At 38.8% G+C, this 21869-nt stretch overlaps 1 protein-coding gene and 1 long non-coding RNA gene across 6 annotated transcripts in view; both read left to right on the top strand.

Annotated features, from left to right (window-relative positions):
- Window positions 1-21869, top strand: part of sorcs2 (sortilin-related VPS10 domain containing receptor 2) — a 356230-nt gene that overhangs the window by 192591 nt on the left and 141770 nt on the right. The gene's annotated exons all lie outside the window — the stretch shown is intronic.
- Window positions 9608-21869, top strand: part of LOC117962106 — an 18493-nt gene continuing 6231 nt past the window's right edge. The window contains exons 1-2 of the long non-coding RNA XR_004660571.1: window positions 9608-9694; window positions 13539-13541. This is a non-coding gene — a long non-coding RNA (uncharacterized LOC117962106). The remainder of the gene's footprint in view (window positions 9695-13538; window positions 13542-21869) is intronic.

Raw genomic sequence — 21869 nt, 5'->3', positions numbered from 1 at the left:
TAAGTTTCTGTGTTTAATCTCAAGAGTCATTGCACACTTTAAAAAAAAGATTTTATTTTTTTCTTTAAAAACAAAAAGTTTCTACTTGTGTGAACAATTAGTAAAGTACATTTTAATGACAGAGGTGATAATGCTGAAAGGCTAACAAACTTAGTAGCATCTCCTCTGGGCTTTGTGTAACCCCTCCCCCTGACCTCTGGGCTTTACCCCACACACAAATGTGTGCAAGCACCGCTGCAGAGAGCGGAGAAAGGATCACAATTTCACTCAAAAAAACAAATGAATCATTTTACTTACAACTAGTAGCTTTACATTTACATTGTGTACCTCCATTCCATTTTTATTGATTCCCTGGAGGAATTATTAATTTAATAAATTGTACAAAGTACCCTTGGATTGTTATATTCTGTTTAACTAAACTAAATCAAAATTATAGATATCCATCAAGACATTCCATTTCTCATCTTCCTAAGTGCTGCACATAATAATTACAAACAACGTGGTTAAGTAAATATCAAATATGGTGGGGTTAATAGGATTCCACAACTACAGATGACAGATCTTTTTTGTCCATAAGTTATTTATTGCTGTTGGGGTGTATCGACCATTTCAAACCATGTATAAAAAGTGTATATTGAAAAAAGTTACCAACCCAGCCTTTTGCCTTCCACCTGATTGATTACCTTACACGGTAGCTGGATTCATATCATATGTATCATAGCCATCTTGTCAGGCTTCAAGTAATGCATTTGTGTCCAAGCAGCAGCAGACGTGAGGCATAACGGTGTGTGACGGCTGCAACTGTTATTCAAATCAACAATGGTAGACATGATAGACAGAAGGTTCATACCATCACCTCCCAGTAATTTTGTGCCAGTTTCCAATGACGGCTTCTCTTATGGTTCTGTGCTAAACAATCTGTCAGGTTACTCTATTAATGCAACTTCTGCCATAATCAACTCTTTCTACTCAAGACTTCATACACAAACTGATAACAACACAATCTCACACTTACTTGTGAGAGAAGTTTCTCCTTCAGTGTACACATCCATCAGTCATGAATCTGAATAAGGTACTCCTTTAACTTCAGGTCTCGCTTCATAATGTCTGTATTCTATTATCTTACACTTGCAACTTGAAGTGTCATGTTGCATGATGGGAACTGCAGTGCCCAAATCCAAAACCGGAAAAGAAAAAGAATTTCTGCAAAAAAGGCTTGTTTGTTTTTATGTCTTTTATCTTTGGAAAGCAGACTGCATTCAAACAAAAGCATAATGTTAGAGACAATTGGATTGCATAGAAAGTCTACTGAAAGACTGCTTAGATGCAACATATTTTTATGCTAACATTTCCCCCGTATTCAACTATTTTCAAGAAAATGAAAGAAATGCAGATATACGTTATTCTCTTTTCCTTATCTTTGTGACACCAACCTTATTCTGTAACTTCAAATAGTTACCTCTGCCTTGAAGATAATGATTTTTTCTCGGTTTGATTTTGTCTGCAGGATTACAGAAAAACTACTGGCTAGTTTATACTGTAATACCATTAATATAAGTCAAAAGTTAGATGGACTGGATGAAGTAACATTCTTTATCTAGAGTTTGTGTTGTGAGACACAAGCTTACACGTAAGATTTAAGTTCCCTCTAAAAGGTAAATGTTCTTCAAAAGTCTATTAAAAATCATATTTCCTGTCTGAAAAGTAGCTGTTTAGAGAGCTGTTTTTCTTAAAGTGAGTCATCGACTTCAGTGCACATGTGAGTGAAACGGTTATTGCCTACACTGTAATAATTATCATTCTGCCCTAATAAGACATTGGAAAATCCAATCCCTTCCTTTATTTTTTATTAGAACACATACCTGTCTACAAATCTCTCTCTCACACTTGTCTTTATTTAACACACACCAAAAAAAAATGTATCCCTTTAGCCTTGTCATATCATCCCTTGGTGGCAAAGAAGCTATCTAACAAAACAGACGGGTCTAAAGCAAAATAACTTGACTGCAGAGAAAAAGAGATTGATTCACAGAGAGACATACATCTCAGTCATTCATTGACTTTGCATCTCACCTCATGAGTGTGCAGTACTTACAGTGATGAATAGAAGTGATTCTCCTCTCTGTGGCTTGTGGCTGCTTCAAACCATTCACTGAGTGAATATGAAAGATCTCAAAAAGAAATAGTAAATCCTTGCTCATGCCTGGCACCTCTGCACTCCCATCAGTTAAGCTATTAGCCTATGAACACACAATGAAAACTTGGGACCTGTGAGGTATGGCTGCTCATGAAGGACATTCATAATACACTGGGATAGCTGCTTCATTGACCTCTCACAAATTGGAGTAATGGCTAATGACTGAGGCAGGCAACTCTGGATGCAAGGCTCATTGCACACAAGCGTCGTCTTACAGCATCTGTGTTTCCGCCCACTAAATGCTATTCATTCCAACTGACAGGTGCTGTGTTCATCTCTATCTGAGGTTGACTGAATGATTTCATATGCAGTTTAATGATTGTGTCTCTTTTTTCTGCTTTTTTTATATGTCTAACCTGTCCCTTTTCAACATTCCTCAGGTAAGAACTCAGCAGAAATGCACTTTTATGTTTTCAGCTGCTGATGCAAATATGATGCAAAATAAAGATAGTATGGAACCAAGTCTTTTACTAAGCTTAACGACTTACAAAGTGATACTTTAGTGGGAGACAAATGAAATACCCTAAAAAAAAATTTGATCATATGTTCAGTATCGACATTTTTGAGACGTGCCTGATAATAATAGATGATAGATAAGGTAATCCAGTCGGCATTCAGTTTCCTACAAAGCAAACGAGTTGAATATATATCTAATTTCTAGGAGACAGTGTAATTATTTGTCCATCATATGTTGAGTATTTCTTTAACTTGTCCCACTGTATCACGGGTTCCAGTGAACCTAGCAGTTTATTGGTCAAATAGATTCCAAATGTTTGACTTTAATATGGAACCTGTAGAGGCATAGCCGGTTCATTCTTGCCTGAAGGACTCATCTTCGTGGGCTTATTTCTAAAGAGCTTATTTTTCATTGCTGTGTGTGGGTAGTGTGTGAATAAAAGCAGCCACTACAGTAAATGAAGAAGTTAAACAAGTTTGAAATTTAGTTCTTAGCCCTACCTTCTAACAATGTCCTTGTACCATAAATACGACATTTTTTTATCAGATTGCCTCAAGACCTTATGATATCCTTCACAAAAAGGCATTTGTACACAAAACATTTTCATTGTGACTACTTTCTTTGAATTTTGAGTGATTTATTCAACTTGGTAACACTTTTTTAGTTTATAGTCAAAAATGGCCGCCATAGCAAATGAATGGGAAAGCGTATCATTTTCATCCTCCTACAACTTTCCTGTGCTTGTGTGCCCATTCTACACACACCCACAGACACATACACACACACACACACAGTTTATGCTCATGTTGCCACTTGTGAATGTGAGCCACCAATGTTTCCTCATACAGAAACACATACACACCCACAGACAGACAACCACACACACGCACACACACGTACACACACACACAGAGTCAGTTAATGTTGTCACGTTGCCACTTGTAAATGTGAACCACCAATGTTTGCACACACAGAAACACACACACAAACACACACACACACACACACACACACACACACTGCCTTTGTAAATTATAGAATGAGGTATAGGCCTACTCTATCTGTACATTGTTATGAGATAACTATTGTTATGATTTGATACTATGACTGAAATTGAATTGAATTGAATTGAAACACAAACATACACACATGTTGTCACACATTACACAGTTCATGTTGTCATTTTGCCATTTCTGCATGTGAACCACCAAGGTTCACACACGCATATGCATGCACGCACGCACGCATACACACACACGCACGCACACACGCGCACACACACACACACACACACACACACACATACACACACACAAACACACATGTTGTAGATTTTTTAATTTTCTAATAAGGTTCTTTTTACAATAAATGTTTTATTAAAAATAATTCTTGTCATTTTTATTGGTATTTATGGTCAAATAAGAGCAGTAAAAGTGTCCGGTCAAATTTAACCGCAAACAGTAAATTAAGGGGGTAGCAACGAACAGTGTTTAAAGGTTAAGCTGTGCAGCGACAGATGGATTCTAAATCTCAAAGTCATTTATATCACTATTTCTGTGTATTGCCACATAGACAAGGAGCAGGGAAAAGCCCTTGTGGGGATGTAGACTGAATATTTATAACATTTAGAAGGTAGAAGGAAAGAAATTAATGGATTTTGTTGTCGTTAAGATTCCCCTCCACCAGCCTCCAGCATTTTCTCTATTGGTTATCTGAGGAAAAAAATTCCCACAGCTTCTTAGTAAGAATGATTAATTTCATCATTGCACTGAGGCAGTAATCGTTGACTCCAGTGTGTGCTTTCATCATTCCTTATTGGCTAATAAATTACCTGCACTGATGAAAAATGACGTGTGTGTACACACCTGTAATCAGATATACTTTGTCTTTCAAAGTAGAGCAAGAAGCAAAAGGAAGGATGCTTTTTTTAATTCATAAGAAAGGAGAATTATTTACCAGGGGCTTTGAAATGCAACAGAGAGTGAGATAGGATTATAAGATTTATAAGATTTTAAAATATACTGCAGCGTGTTTAATGAAGAGGACTATTAAAGCGACATATTACTGGTGCTCCACCACTGCACATCAGACTAATCCCCATGGAGACTGCTGTAATGTTTATTTAGACACCAGTCCCCGCTGGGACAAGGATGTGCAAAGCGATCTGTCAGATGACGTTCCCTGCTTGTGTTTGTTTGATAGAATACTAATGCACACCACAAAGCATCAAATAATCAGGTGTTTGTCTAACAGGAATAAATTAAAGTGCACGTGTGTATGCATAGTCATTTTTATGGTGTGATGCTCTGCAGTGTCAGCAAAAATCCGAGGCTTTTTATATTGTCACATTGTTATATGTTAGCATACAAAATATTGATTAATGCCATTTAAATGAATAAAATTTCTAAATGACTGAACCTGAACCTGACCGAAACCACCCCAACAGATTGTCCAAACCTTCCCAGACACCGCATGTTGTCAGTAGTGCAGGTTTCAAGTCAGAGATCTGATATCTCTGTCTTTAAGTAATGTAGGGTCAATGTTTCAGAAAAAAAAAAATATACAATGTCTAATGCTGCAACTGATGAGGGAACAGTTGTACTAGAGGAAAGACCTGAAAATCAACTTACATTTTTGTGTATGAAAACATTGCAGAAACCCTCCAAAGTTTCATCATGCATAGCATCCTCTGCAGGCTAAAAGAAACATATGCAGGCGACAATTCACTAAGGAGATACATTTAAAAGTGTGTATGTTATGTGATTGCTCTTTCATGTCCATGTGTTTGGATCTAAACTGGCAGAAGGCAAAAAGCTGTGCTTTTCACTCCTCACCAATTACATACCCAGCAGGTGATTTGAAGCTTAGCTGGTAATCCATCCATCCCTCCTTCCGTCCGTCCCTCCCACATCCAATTCCGCATCCATCTTTCACTGCTGTCCTCACATTTTTAATTTAGTTCCCTGATATTAGACTCCCAAGGAAGGATGAGGTCCATATACTGAAACAGAATCTCAGTCAAGGATAAAGACTACGTCACCACCCTTCTCTCTTTGCTCTGTCCTTTATCTGACACTTCTCCGTCCTCGCCACATCGCAACCAGAGCAGGAAGGTGAATACCATCATCATCCTTGAACACTATGCTACTCTCCAAAAGAGACAAGATAAAAGAAGGGTTGTTATGGGAAATTCTTGTCAAGGCAAGTGGTCACTGCAATTCCCTTATGGTGGGCAATTTATCTCAAACCAACAGGGTGCTTTGTTACATTTTCCCACACAAGGAGCTTAAATCCTTCTCTCAGCTCCACTCCATACTAGCTGCCTTCTCGCATCATAGAATTTTTCTTTAAAGAGCCTAAGTAAGATTCTTCCAAGTGGGTTGGCTTTTGCGGGCACACTCCTTACATATGTCATCAATGCTTGCTCTTTGAGTTGAATTACAAACACTGTCGTGGTTTGTAACAAGGAAACAGCATGTGGAGTCTTTTTGATGCCTTTTGAGCTAGTCAAAAACATTTGAACTTAGCAGACAAGTGAACAAACCCTTCATGACTGGAGACTAAGCTCATGATGAATTATAAAGACCTCTGTAGAACTGGTCAGCATGGTTAATAGCTTTACTAGAGAGTATGTGCTCTCCAAAGAAACAACAGCATTGAAAGTTTATTGAAACAATTACAATGACCAATATTTATATTTTCATGACCAACAACCTCTAGTGGTTGAACAAACAATGACCCTCTCTTTGAATCAAAGGTGGAAGTAGTGTTATAGTCTCAAAACCTATTCACTAGAAGATTTGGATTGAATTCAATTGAAACCTCACACAATACTCTAAATCACACAGTTCATTAGCTTTGAAAGGAAAAAGGAACACTCTGCTGAATTTAATGGTACCTCACACAAACCTCTACCTTAAACGGCTCAAAAGCCATGAAGGGGGGCATGAACTGAGTACATGGGTGTGGTTAAAGTATAGGGGCCGGCTCAGTTTCACAAGTAGACCACACATTATAACTTTCATGTAAAGTTGATGGTGTTTGTCATATAAGGCTGATTTCCTGTTGCCAGCCCCCCGCAAAAGTCAATATTGGCCTGTTGATGTCCTTAGACCTGGACATTTGTTGATTGTGGGACATTTCAAGCAGATATGACAACGTACAATGTAGTTACAGCCACTTTCTCATTGATTGCTAAACACTCAAAATGCAATGGAATTATTTTTCTTTTAAAAGTTTTTCTCCTTTTTTAATTTTTAATTTTGGTGAGATGGTACATACCAAATTTGAAGTCTGTCAGATGCAATGTCTAAGAGGAGTTTGTTAAAGTACAGCACATTGACTTTTAGGCCTACTTCCTGTTGTCACTAGGGGACACTGTGACTTTGAGTAAATCATGGCTTCTATATGTCCTCAGGGTTGGACTCTTATGAATCCTGAAAAGTTTTGAGCCAATTGGACGATGTACACTCAAGCTACACCCTCCTTCTGTTTCAATGGCGAAACGCACAAAATGGCCGCCCTGCCATGGCCATGCCATATGACGAAAAGTTTTTCTTTCAATAGCTTTTCATCTTTCACGTCTTAAGATGGTACAGACCAAATTTGAAGTCAATCTGAGGAAATCTCTTGGACGAGTTTGTTAAAGTACAACACAAGGTTTTTGGAAAAAGTTTTTATGCGTTTAAAAGCCTTTTTGTAACAGAATTGTTTGAAAAATGTTGGTGCTCAGGCTCTAATTAAAATTGTCAATGAACCCAAAGTTGTGGGTCTGACAGGTGGACCGAAGCCAGGTTTTGAGACAGAGAAAGCCAGCTGAACTGCTCTGAGTCATGGGACAGCGATGGTACCACTGACAAAAACAGATTTTCCACATCTTTTTAAAGGGTTGAAAGGTTGATTCAAATTGTCTATTTTAGGCTTGCAAATGTTGAGATTAAGGTAGACATCGGCAGAGAATATAATAAACATGTTTATATATTTTAGAGGCAGATGTGTAGTAAATTACACGGTTTGTGTGACAATATGCAAATTCAAATTATCCTTAGCTTGCTGTGAGCAATACAATCATATTCAACATGCATGTGCGTCATAGGTTCACACACACACACACACACACACACACACGCACCCAACAGCTCTTATCAATACATAAAATGTTCACTAATTGCACAAGCAAGTTAAAACTACATCACCTGATTCTGTTTTCATACACTTGTGTAGTTATATCACAACAATGTGGCAAATATGGGGGTTAATTAATTAAGATTTTTCATATTTGATATGTCATAGAATGCCTGCACTCTATTCTGGCTGTGAACAATCATTTGTTTAAGATTCAAAAGAAGCGTTGGAATATCAAGTCAGCACACAGACACTAAGTGATTTTATTTTTATTATTTATTTTTCCTTGACCCTGGTGGGCCCTTTCATGCCGTCAGGCCCTAAGCCTCCGCATTAAAAACGCTGGTGCTTCTAATGACTTCTAGACTTCTAACAGCATTGAAGTCTAAAGGAAAAGCCCTAACTTTACTTAATACATTCAGCCGTACCTTTTTTCTACTAGAAGCTAACCTTCAGTTCATCTTGTTATGACAACTTATCTTTTGAAATATGAGTAATTTCTTCTCTTTGCCTCTGCATTTAGCACAGAGAACTATATTTTGCAAACACATCACATTACATTTTGAACAGAAATTAAACATTTTTTATTTATTTTTGATTAAACTTGTTCAATTAATGTTTTTGCATGTTTGCTGTCATCCATAATAACGTGCAATAATAACCCCTTTTAGGCAGTTTACTTATGTGCCCTCTCAAAAATTATTTCTCTGCGCTCCGGTCATGTCTCCCTCTCTCTCAACTTCTTCACTCTGTACGTGTTAAACTCTGACACACTCGCTCAAAATTTCATAGCATTACAAGTGTGCCACAAAACCAACCAATCAGAGAATTAAAGGTCATTTCTGACTGTTCATCTCCAAATACACTGCTAGTAGCAGGAAACACAAATCTAGAGGGAACAGTCTTTGTAACAACACCTGCGGTGATTCCCCAGCCAGGGGTATCTGCTGTTGCCAGCGGGTACTTGGAAAGATTTTGAAGTAGCTTAACTAATCAAAATAATGATTTAAATTATGATTGGTGTTGGGGTGGTCGATGGGTCAAACAACACAGGAATTTCACCCAGTAGACCCTAACCCTAAACCCAACCCATTCCTCTTTTTCTAAACCCAACCTGTCCACTCTATATGGTCGTCCCGTTCTTCTTTTCCTAAACGCAAGCCCCTGTTGTCCCGTCCACCCACAACCTTTTTCTTAACTTTAACATTACCTTAACCTTTTAACTTAACTTAAAGGGTTAATTTCACTGAATTATTTAGTGAGCCCATCACAGACTTTTAAGGGGCTGTGTTAATTTGACTGAATTTTTCCATGGGCCCATCACAGAACTTTTGGCGGTTCTGTGAAACTAATACAGATTTTGAGTTAATGGGCCATGTTCATTTCATGGAATTCTTTTGAGATCAGGTTGGTTCAAACAGATGATTTCTGCCATTCATAAATAATGAATGGTAAAAATAAATAGCCAAAAGGAATGACTAAACAGTTTATTATATAGATTAGCTAAAAGTAATGGATGACTGGTGAAATATTAAGCCGCACTTCAAGTAGTAGAATTTCTGGACAAACAAACCTAAATGTTTACAGTTCAACTGCATGAAAAAGGGAGAATATCCCTTTTAATATTATAAATAGTGCTATACATTTGGAACACATTTGGAATTGATGTAGGGATATAGCATTTTAGTTCATCTGAAAGGGCTGTGGGAGATCCATAGACCAGAAAAGTTGGAAAGCACTGATCTTGACAGTATTTTTTGATTGACCTACCGTTATGTTACAGAAATGCCGAAATAGTTAATCATAATATCACTGTGTTTTTTGAATTACAATAACGTATCTCCTTGTGACTCACAACATCCTTCACAAGCAATCTAACGATAGCCCAGCATGGATACAGTCTTTACATCCAACATGTCCTCCAAACACATAAAATGTCACAATACAACCACATGTAAGAACTTTGTAATACTGGTTACAGTAGTAATCCTGTTGTATTAACATTAATTCTGTTTGCCGAGGCTATATATTATTGGCTTGCAAAGTAGCTATCCGTTGCTAACGTTAGCTAATTTATTTCAAAAAGCAGTATATATCTTACTACCATTACTGCCAACATATGTTTTTTTTTTAAATACAAAAATAAGTAAGAATACACTAACCTTACCATGCACAGTGCAAACACATGACTACACTTAATGTCTAACAACACCTCTCTGATCTCCAGTGAAACCATATCTTGGCATTATTTAGCTAAAGTTAATGTTTCTGCTTTTTGAGTTGAATTAGCATTAGCAACGGATAGCTCCTTTGCATTCAAGCTAATATATCAACAGAATAAAGGTTATGAAAACATGTTAACTATGAAACCAAAGTAATATATTATAACTACTTACATGTGGCTATAGTTTGACATGTAGGTAGCTAGCATTGTGAGACCTATGTCCACAGCGCTGCAAGGCCTGTTCAGATGTCATGGCTGCTGCAAAGACTGTATGCGGTTAGATTGCTTGTGAAGGATGAGTCAAACTAACATTATTCACACAAGAAGATATAAGTCAAACAAAACAACAGCATAATAATACACAATATTATGACATTTCTGTTATATAAGTCAATTATACAAACTACTGAAAGAAACGTGTTTCAATCCAGTAACGTTAGTTAAACAGCTCCACTGTAGTCAGTATATGCTGTATCAGTATGCTGTTCCCCTGTAGATTTGTGTTTGCTGCTACTTTTGATCTAATTGTTGATAAACAGCCAATCAGAATTGAACTTTAATTCTCTGATTGATTGATTTTGTGTCACACTTATAATGGTATAAAAATGTGCACGTTAATATGGATGATAGCAAACATGCAAATACATTTTTTTGACCATGAAATATGTTTTTGCAAGTTTTAATTTCTGTTCAAAATGTAATGAAATGTGCTCTTGTATCTTTTAATATATAATTTCATTACATTTTCGCACTTCACTTGGAGTGCTGCCATAGAGCTGTCACCCACTGCACCCACTCATTGCTCTTAATACAAAAGTGACAGCTTATGGCTGGGAGGGGGATAGTTGTGTTTAGCGACAGTATTAAAACAGAGAAGTAATGGGCACTCGGATAGCTCAGTTGGTAGAGCCATGTATAGAGGTTTTTGCCTCGACGCAGCCGGCCCGTGTTCGAATCCAGCCTGCGGATTCGAACATCGAACATGCCCTTTGCTGCATGTCACTCCCCTTCTCTCTCCCCTTTCACAACTTCAGCTGTCCTGTCCATTAAAGACCTAAAATGCCCAAAGAAATAATCTTAAAAAAAAAAAAAAAAAAAACAGAGAAGTAATTCAGCGTTTCTCCTATATTGTTTCTCAGATCTTAATAGAAGAAGAAGCACTTTGTTAAACCCTTAATAGTAAAATTACATTTTTACAGTTTGATGTTGTACACACATAGGCCCAAAAATACACAAACGTGCTCTCACAGGAAACAGTAGAGATAGACAGATTGAATGGACCACCACATATTTCATCAAACTCATAACATATTCTTTTATTAATGAAGAATTTCCCCATATGTAAATGGATTTCCCTTATATCATGTGCCCATGACCATTCATCTCTCCTGTCTTACCGAGATAAAGAGAAGTCTAAGTTCCTCCTAGCACTCACATAAATACTTGCACGTCCCCCAACGTCCCGCCTTTGGATTCTTCATCAGCTGAAGATACAATACTCTAGCCTGGTCCTACCAGACTCTGGTACCTTAGCCTGGTCCGACCAGACTCTGATCCATTAGCCTGGTCCTACCAGACTCTGGTCCATTAGCTTGGTCCTACCAGACTCTCGTACATTAGCCTGGTCCTACCAGACTCTGATCCCTAGCCTGGTCCTACCAGGCTCTGGTCCATTAGCCTGGTCCTACCAGACTCTGGTCCATTTCATTTGTCCAGAGAATCTGGCCAGTCTCCAAACATTAACTTCCTTGAAGGTACCCTGTTAAAGTTTAAAACTATTGGATCTACCCAGAGCCACTCTTGATCTGCTGTAACCAATCATCGTTATTGTTCTCAGCCACTCCCTCTGTTTGCTAATTGGACCGAGAAAAAAAAGAAAAGAAAAAAACGCCAACACTATACCGCGAACCCAGACAAAGTATTGAAGGGAAATGAAAATTTAGCACATAGTACATACTAGGGCGGAGCCAGGCTAGCAATTTATTTGAGCAGACCCCAGACATAACTCAGCCAGGAGATTTGACTTAGAAATGTCCCCACTGCCCCCTAAAGCCTCTCACTTAAACCCTCTTATCCTGGCCATGGCTGTTTTGAGCTCAGTTTTAAGTCTTTAATAGCCCCACAATCATTTGTCCCAAAAAAGGTTATTGGCACTGGAGGGAGGGTGACTGGGATTCAAAACACTGGAGGAAATGGTAAAGAGATGGGCTGTCATTAGGGAGCTCATGGTAATCAGAGGAGGAAGGAGCTCTCTGCCATCTTGACGCACATTTTGGAAGAATCTCTGTGGGACGCCTGCTTTGATCACTATCATTTCCCCAGTGTGTATGTGGACTGTATGAGCATGCATGCTTAGCTTTGCTCTGTGCTGGCAGGCAGTGGTTAGTCAGTGTGTGTGTTTATGCAAATAAACTCATACTCGTGTCCTCTGAGTTTTAAGTAAGTGTCAAGGTGTTTACTTGTGTTTCAGTTTTCAGACATTGCTGCATGTTTGTTTGAGCCCACACATACACCTCGCCGCCCCACCCCCTGCTGCTTGCCATTTATTTATAACCAGGCAGCATCAGAAACAGCAGTAACAGCAAGTTGTGAGCAGTGTGGGTGTTTTGGGGAAACAATAATGTCAGCGATGGGTCTGGCTTAATGGTAAGCCTACATTATCTTGGCTGTATGAGATCAGTGCAAATGTGCATTTAAATTCCTATTTACAGACATCTTGGGCTTGAAGGAAAAGTGAAGGAGAGCAGGCAGAGGCTGTGGTTGAAAATAGATAAGAGGCCTCGGCAGGACTGGGGTTTTAACTTTTTTAACTTCAAGATATCAGAAAAGATCATTATTTATACTAAGTTAAATAATGTATATGTGCTTTGTGCTACAGACACAGATATACCACAAATAGGCTTTAGCTATTCAACGCACGTGTTTGTGGGGGTGTGTATATGTGACTGTGGTGGCTAACAGTAGGGTCGTTCGAGATGAACTGTGCCTCGCCTGTAAATTGAACGAGAGAAGGCAGTAGCAGGCGGGTGCAGTGACAAAAATCTGCGGTAAAGTCCGACAGTTTTCAGACGATTCCTGCAGCTTTCGGGCTGAACAGGAAGTAACAGAAACACTGTAGTCTGAATCTGATTTAATAAAATGTAATCAGACCCATAGATCAACTTGTACCCATTCTTCAGTTGTTTTAATTCTGACAGAGTAGCTCTCAAAATGATCTACATATTAAAATCCCTCCGATTCACAAACATTAAAAAGTTTATATAAAACGTCATCATGTTGACTCGATTATGAACCAATCAGCTGTTAAATCAGATGTGGGGCCGGCCTTTCCCAGCATGCTCTGGGTTTTGCCTGGGTCATGCAGTCGGTGAAAAGCAACTGCGCTGCCTGTGTCTCAGAACTGCGGCTGCCTTGATCTCTTGAGGTTATCGTTGCCTATGTGTGCATTATGTCAGAGCACGTCGGGATCAAGTCGGGACACAAATCCTACCAGCATCAACCAATAATTGTGATCAGTGGTGCTTTTGCATAAATAGATTGTTTCGAGGCTACCTGGCGTGCCGCTGCTCGGTGGCCGCTGCCCCGCGGCCGCTGTCCGGTGGCCGCTGTCCGGTGGCGCCTCCTGCCAGCAGACCTGCCAGCCGACCTGCGAGTCGCATCAGTGTCCACTCTCTCTGTGGCCTCAGCTTCAGGTTTATACAGGACGTGCTCCGAAGATTAAGTGTGACGATATTAATGTAGCGATATTCCTATATGATAATAATGGCAGACTGGTCACAGACCAATACATTCATGATTTCATTTACTTGTTGCTTATCCTTCGCTAATAAAGGACGGTTTGTGTTACTCCTTTATATGTATGTATATAATGTTTTTATTATAGCTTACATTGGTTTCATAACCTTCTCGATTAGTCTCACATCCCTGGACCAATAACGTGGCTTATGTATAGTACGTATGAAGTGTAGTTTACATTCATCTCACCAGGAACACCACAATGCTTCTTAATTGTTTTATTTTGGTGCGGTCACTTGTCAGAAGAATTAAAAAACATAAATATTGTTTTACATATGCTCACAGCGTGTATTGAAGTCACTTACTTCTTTTTGTAGTTGTTGTCCCTTTCTGATTGTTCTGTATGAACATTAATTGTTCAAAGAATTAGATATAGCTTATAGAGATTTGTGCATAATGTTGTAAAACATGTTCTCACGTTGTAAATAAGGGTTTGAAATTATGCCTAAAGTCATTAGGGTCCATTTCCAAAGGAATATTAATTCCCTCTGCTAATTTTTAAGGCAAAGGCTAAATAATAATACATTTTATTTAAATAGTGCTTTACATGGTAGGCTATTCAAAGACTCTTTACAGGAAAACCAGCACATTTATCACATAAAAACAGAAACATGAAACTAGCAAAGCAATTAAAACACAGTGTAGCCTACAACTTTGTAAAAATGTGGAGTGGCTAAGTAGATATTTTTACACCCTCACACATTCAGTCGGGTCCGCTATGTTGGGCTTTTTCTCTCTGTTTGATAAGAGCCGTATTTCTCTTTTTGCATATTTTTCACCTCCTCGTTACTTTCCGTTAGAAGCTGCTGCACATTTCGTGAAACATATGGCACATGCGTCTTCTCAATTCTGCATCAGTAAATCTGTGATCAATACCGTGGTCTATTTGAGAAAGCCGTGAACTTATCCCAGCTATCTACACCTGGCTTGACATAGCTCCACCTGTTCATCCTGGCTCGGCAAACGTGCAACCGGTTAAGCCGCAATGTGCGCATCCCACTAAGTCAAGCTGCGCTTTTTCACTTATCCTGGATATCTTTATTCTACTTTAATGCAACAGGCCCCTGGTCATTCAGCCACTTTGTGATTGTTTTCCCTGTGGTAACCTGTGGGAGTTTGGTGAAAAGGGCTTTGGAAGTTATCACAGACCTGTGATAACTTCCACATGGTTTTTGTCTTTCCGATGCAGATGCTCTGAGACTGTGTCCAAAAGATAATGTTTAATCCCCTGTGTGGGCCCAACATTTAATATCTCCAAATCAGCACAGTGTAGAGACTTTATATTTTTTTTTTAGAAGCTGAGATACGCACTGTTTCAATGAGGTCCTCTTAAAGTATTTTATTTTCTAGTTTATTTTTGTAGTTATATGACAACTTAAACTCATTTGACATCTCTGCAGCACACATACCCTGATAGCCCAAGTTGTCCTGACATAAATGTGTTATCATGGCTACGTTTCAGGGGTGCCAGACCACGGCAAAGTCTCAGGGGTGCCTGACTACGGCAAAGTCTCAGGGGTGCCTGACCAAGGCAAAGTCTTGGGTACCAACGGTCAGTAGAGGCATTGGGAGACTGGTCAGCGCAGGCTCTGGGAGCACGATCAGCGTAGACTCTGGGAGAGCTGACAACTTAGATTCTGGGAGAGCTGACAGTGTAGACTCTGGGAGAGGTGGCCTGGTGGGTCTTTTTGTATTTTCCTGTTATTTGTTTAATAAATCCTTAACACAAAATTCTTCCTGCCTGCCTGCCTTGTCTCTGCATTTGGGTCCTCTAATCCCCTGAACTGTAACAGAACAATCTGACCAAAATGGACCCAGCAGAGAACACATTCAAGCCTCTCCACCCATTGGAGTCAGAGGCTGAGCGGATGACCTCTTTCTTTTTTGCTCCAGTCATAAGGCGGATCCCAGCGTAACCTGACGTCTCATGCTAGTTCGCTGGAAGGAGGTGGAGCGGGAATTCAGTCCTGTGGAGCCAACAGCATCACCCACCTATCTACCTCTCCCAGAGTCTACGCTGTCAGCTCTCCCCGTGTCAGTGCTGACCGTGCTCCCACAGCCTGCACTGACCAGTCTCCCGATGCCTCTGCTGACTGTTGCCCCTGAGACTTTGACTTGGTCTGGCACCCCTGAGACTTTTCTGTGGTCTGGCACCCCTGAGACTTTGCCATGATAACACATTTATGTCAGGACAACCTGGGCTATCGGGATGTATGCTACAGGGATGTCAAAGAAGTGTAAGATTTTATATAAATACAACAATATACAACAAAAGAAAATACTTTAAGAGGACTTAAACAGCGCGTATCTCAGCTTCTAAACAAAAAAAAGAAGGTCTCTATATGGTGCTGATCTGGAGACATTACAATTTGGGCCCACACTGGGGATTAAACATTATCTTTTGGACAACATGCAAAAATAGTGTCCAAAATTCAAAATCCAAGACAAAGACTAAATACACAGGCTAACTAGGAAACACAAGGCAGGTGACAGAAGGTCCTAGAAAACACAGGAATTAAACAAGACTAGACTAGAGAGAAACCCAGACTATCAAAATAAAACAGGAAACAGAAAATACAGACATTCAAGGGAAAACACAAGACAGGAACAAAAACAAGGGAGACCAGGGAGGAAACTAGGACATGACAGAAACAGGAAACAAAACAAATATCAACATGAAACAGAAAACCGAGTAAATAACACAAAACACAATAATCATTAAATAAAATACCGACATGAAACAAAACCCACAATTCCGAAACATAGAGAAATATACACAACCACTACAAAATAATGACTATATCTTTATTGTGCATAACATGGTTGAGGTTATACAAGCCTTATTACACAAGAAGTCCAGGCATACCAAAAATCAAGTTCTTTATTATTTAAAATGTTTAATAAACTACTAACTAAATGCATAATTATTAACTAATGAAATGTAGTACTCCTATCAACACGTATTGACCACCTGAGCAACAAAAAAAAGGAAAGAGGACAAGTTCAAAAGAACTAAGACATGAACTTTGTGGCTATCTATTTTTTTTAATCTGTTAATTGGGCGGGGACCCATGCCAATGGTGCAAAGCTTTACACTTCCAAATACCTAATGTCTCCTATCTTAGTTTTTTCTTGTTGCACCTTTCTAAAGACATTTTTCCACACTTTTATTGTTCCATGTTTGAAAGAATTGCGTAGCAGTACAATATTTTACCTATTTTATAAATCTTGGGACCCCTCATTAGTTTCTTCTTATCACAGAATAAGCCACATTTATGTTGATTCAGGGTTCTGTGAGAATTTCCGTTGTACAGACCTTTCGATGTTATACATGAAAGATTTTGCCATCCGTCTCCTGCGAAAACACAACGGTTTCTTTAAACCATGACCAAGTAGCTTTGGTCTGCCTATTCTTAACCACATCTTATTTGTAGAGGCAGCAGTTGCAGTTTTGGACAGCATTTCAAAATTATGTTGTCCTGCTACTATGCACAAAAGATATCTCTTGTTTGGAATTCTTCTCTTGTAAAGCTTTGGAGGGCCAAGGGATGAGGGAGGCACTTTTTCCTGTGTGTCTCAATAACTGTTTCAAGATTTGTATTAATCTTTGTAGTTTTATGAGAAAATGTTGGGTGAGTGGAAGAGTGTAAATAGTTTCATTATTGGAGCTGATTTGTTTGCTGTTTGCAGTAAAAAAAATGAAGGCTGTTGATGTTTAATATTGTGGGTTCATGTAATCTGTGTTTATAGAACCAATAATGCACTATACCCCCTCCTTATAAGCTCCAACCATCATGTCTGTGGTTTCATTGTTGTGGCTTTCTGCATGTTACACGCACACACTTACACACACTCACACACACACACACACACACACACACACACACACACACACACACACACACACACACACACACACCATTGTTCCTCCAATAAACCTCGAGGTCCAGCAGGAGGGGGCTACTGCAGGTCACAGCTGACTTTATTAAAACATGGGTGTCTATTACACTGCAGTCCAAATCCTACTGAGAAAGAGCAGCAGGAGGATGGGATTTTGAAGGAGAAAGCAGAATGTGGAGGATTGAAAGAAAAAAAGAATTATGTCTGAGAAAAAGTAAGATGGAAAAGAGAGGGATAGTGAAAAACTAAATATATATATTAAGGCCACAGTTTCCTGCACTGAGGTCCTGGGATGCTGTTTTATTTTTTGCAAATATAAATGCAGCTAGAGCTGCGCAATATATCAATATTATATTGATATCGTGATATGAGACCAAGATATCGGCAAAGATATTGGATGTCATAAAATCGCAATATATTAAGTGTTGTCGTTTTCTGGTTTTGAAGACTGCATTAGTAAAGTGATGTCATTTTCTGAACCCAACAAACTGTTCTAGTTGTTCTATTATTTTCCTTTACACACTAAGTCATTAAATCAACATTTCTGATGATTATTTAGAAAAATCTCACCAATAGTCAATCCTACAATATCATCGTAATATCAACATCATTTTGATTTTCTCCATATCGCCCAGTCCTAAATGCAGCTGTACATTTACTTAGATTTATTTAGCTACACAGATAGATGTCATTCCTACTCTTGTTTTCATTACTTTGTGTGAAATATTTCAAAATTGAGTCAAACTAATTAACTGTCACTGCTTTGCATATAAAAAGAAAAAACAATGCTCAATTTGACCTCTTAAGCAACATCCAAACTGGTTAACTGGCCCTTAGCAAAGTGAATTTACTTAATTAAAAAAGTGTATTTGGTTTAATTTGCTTGATGTTTTGCAGAATATGTTTTTTTTTATTTACATTTTATTTGAGTTGAACTCAGGAGATCAGTCACCAGGGCTGATGACATCACTAGATTTAACTGTTGAAAAGAGCTTTCCTGTTACAAAATGCTAACTGGAGAGCTATTACATACTTTACATACTTTCAACACTGCAGTGCATTCTAACACAATGTTTTCAAGAGATGTATTTATTAGATTATTTTCTGTTCCACTTCCAAAAGCCCTTTCATAATGTTTAATATCTAGCTTTATCTGGTGTCTACTTAGCTTCCCTCAACTGTAGAGAGCACTTATCCTTTTTTTCAAAACAGGCTTATACGAGAGAAGGGTTTGTTTATTAGTATATTTTATCAGATTTTAGTTAGAAGCCTTTTGCTGATTTACTCCAATTCAAATTTGCTGGTGATTGTGCTTACAGTTAAAACAAACTTAACACTTCCTTCATGTTGACGTGATCTCATGATAAAAACAAGGTCTCCACCAATAAAGTTTTATTTTCCCAGCACTAATTCAACCAGAACAGAGTCAAGTTAAATTCACCACTCAGCTTTCTTTTAAGCAAAAGTACCGTTCTTGTTCAGTAATAGCAATCACTTTTATTTAGTTGTTTTTAAGCTACCATCAAAAAAATGTAACACTTCCTGTATTAGTGCTTTTGGCTTTAAGCCTTGTTACAACTGGTGATTTATATAGAAATTAAGCCCTGGCTGTAGACATGTTTGCTGTGAACTACAGCCCTGGAGCTGCCACATCAAATCAGGAGCTATTTCAGGACACTTTAAAGATAGAGTAGGTCTAGACCACACTCTATAATTTACAAAGAACCAACAATTTCACACGAGCAAGCAGTTGGTGTGACAGGGGCAAGGAAAAACTTCCTTTTAGGCAGAAATCTTGGACAGACCCAGGCTCTTGGGGGGGCGGCCATCTGCCTCTGCTGGTTTGGGATACCCAGGACCACCAAGAGCCAAGGGCTGTCAGTCTGGTGCATCATACCAACTGCTATAATTCATAACAATTGCAGCAGTTGGTATGATGTGTCATGGCACTTATAGTGACAATAAAGATAATCAAACTATGACTAGAAATAATTGTAGTTGTAGCAGTGCAGGGCGTTGAGCAAGACCACCAGTGCAGGGTGGGATTGGTGGGTGTCGAGCAGGACCACAAGCAGTTACCATAAACAAACCACCTGAACCATAAAATCTATGCGAGAAAGCATAAGGACTCCAGGCAAAAGCCCCCCCCGGAGCTAGTTTAGTAACATGCATTAAAGGGACATGAATGCACACAGATGGAGAGAGAGACAGGACCTCAGTGTGTCATAGGAAGCCCCTTGGCAGCCTCAAACTATAGCAGCATATCTAAGAGCTGGTCCGAGGCAAGCCCTAATTATAAGCTTTGTCAAAGAGGAGAGTTTTAAATTTACTCAATTTTAGAGACTCTAGGCACCCTAAGTAACTATAAGGTAAGGCAAGAACCTTATTGCCTCCGGCAACATCATATCATAAATAGCTCACTAGTACCTACTAGTGAGCTATTTATGATAAGATGTTGCCGGACCATTAGAGCTTTGTAGATCAGGAGAAGGATTTTAAATTCAATCCTTGATTTTAATACAGGAGAAATATGATCTTTGTTCTTAGTTCTTGTCAGTTCACGCATTCTGGATCAACTAGAGAGTCTTATGGGACTTGTTTGAGCAACCTGATAGTAAGGAATTACGATAGCCCAGCCTTGAAGTTGCCATTGTTTTGAGACAGGATGTGTCTAATTTTAGCTAGTTCTTTAGTTCTTGAGATTTGCTCTACATTTCTCTACATTAAAGGATACCATGATCAAAAACAACTCAGAGAATTCTGACAATAGTGCTGGAGGCCAGGGCAATACAATCCGCAGTAGCTATATCTTTAGATAATTAGCGTCAGAGGTGTTCAGGGCCCAGCACAATAACTTCAGTTTAACATTAGGAAATTATAGGTCATCCAGGATTTTATGTCCTTAATACATGTTAGAAGTTTATCTAAGTGATTATTGGTGTCATCTGGCTTGATTGATAGGTATAATTGGATATCATCTGCATAAAAGTTGCCTAGAGAAAGAATGTATAAGGTGAACAGAATTGGTCCAGTCACCAAGCCTTGTGGCACAACATTAGCGTAACAAACTGAGATCAATTTGATAATTAGGACTTAACCATCTTAGTGTGATTTCTTTAATGCCAATTAAATGTTCTATTTTTTATTCTCTCAGGATGCTATGATCAGTAGTGTCAAATACAGCACTTAGATCTAGTAAGACAAGTATGGAGACTAGTCTTTTGTCTGAAGCAATTAGAAGGTCATTTGTAATTTCCCTAAATCATGACTGAAATTCCTCATTTTTTTTGTAGGAAGTCACATAACCGATTAGCAACTACCTTCTCATGGATTGTAAGAGCCATTTGTATCCACATTTTTATTAGATTAATTTAGTTATGTATTTTAATCACGTGGGGGAGTATTGCACTGGGCGGGGCACGTCACTGGGAATTAGGGTGTATTTACAGGTGTGGCAATCGGTGAGGGATAGGTGTGGATGGTGGATGTGAAATACCCATTTTATTCTTTTTTGTGATCAGATGTTTCATTTTTTTTCATTTAAAGAGCCAAATAAAAATGTAAACCATTGGTTTGGATGACAACATACAGAAAGGTACACTGCACACACCGAAGAAGGCACCATGCCCCATTTTCTACTTTTTATAATAAACAGGAACACTACCCAAAGATAATCAATACCTGGACTTAAGATCTTTTTGCTATGCGTTGCCATCCATGCCGAGGCTTATAGGATAGCCTCAACATAAGAAGAAGAAGAAGAACCTATTCCTCTTTGTTAGGATACGCCTCTGAACTGGACAGGAGCGTACTGATTGTTTGGATAGTGTATTGGATAGGATTGTAAAAACATTTCCTTTGGATCACGTTGTTTGGATATCAAAAGGATTGCCGGTCTCATTGAATTCCTTACCTGTTGTGGAGCCTAGAAGTAAGTCCTCATGTCATCCAGTGAAGACCGCAACCACGTTTTCAGACTTTCTTGCCTGTGTGTGTGTGTGTGTGTGTGTGTGTGTGTCTAAGTTGGAGACCTTTTTTATTTAGGAATTCCCTATATCTGATTATTGTCATTGTCATTAAGAATCTAAAACAGAAAGCCGCACGGGAAAAGAATCGTCTGTCGTGGGACGGCAAGCAAGTTATGATTTTCCCGGATTACTCGAGGGAGACTC

The sequence above is a fragment of the Etheostoma cragini genome, chromosome 19, assembly GCF_013103735.1.
Source record: "Etheostoma cragini isolate CJK2018 chromosome 19, CSU_Ecrag_1.0, whole genome shotgun sequence".
In the NCBI taxonomy this organism is placed as follows: Eukaryota; Metazoa; Chordata; class Actinopteri; order Perciformes; family Percidae; genus Etheostoma; species Etheostoma cragini.
This window is presented reverse-complemented; position numbering and strand designations above follow the sequence as displayed.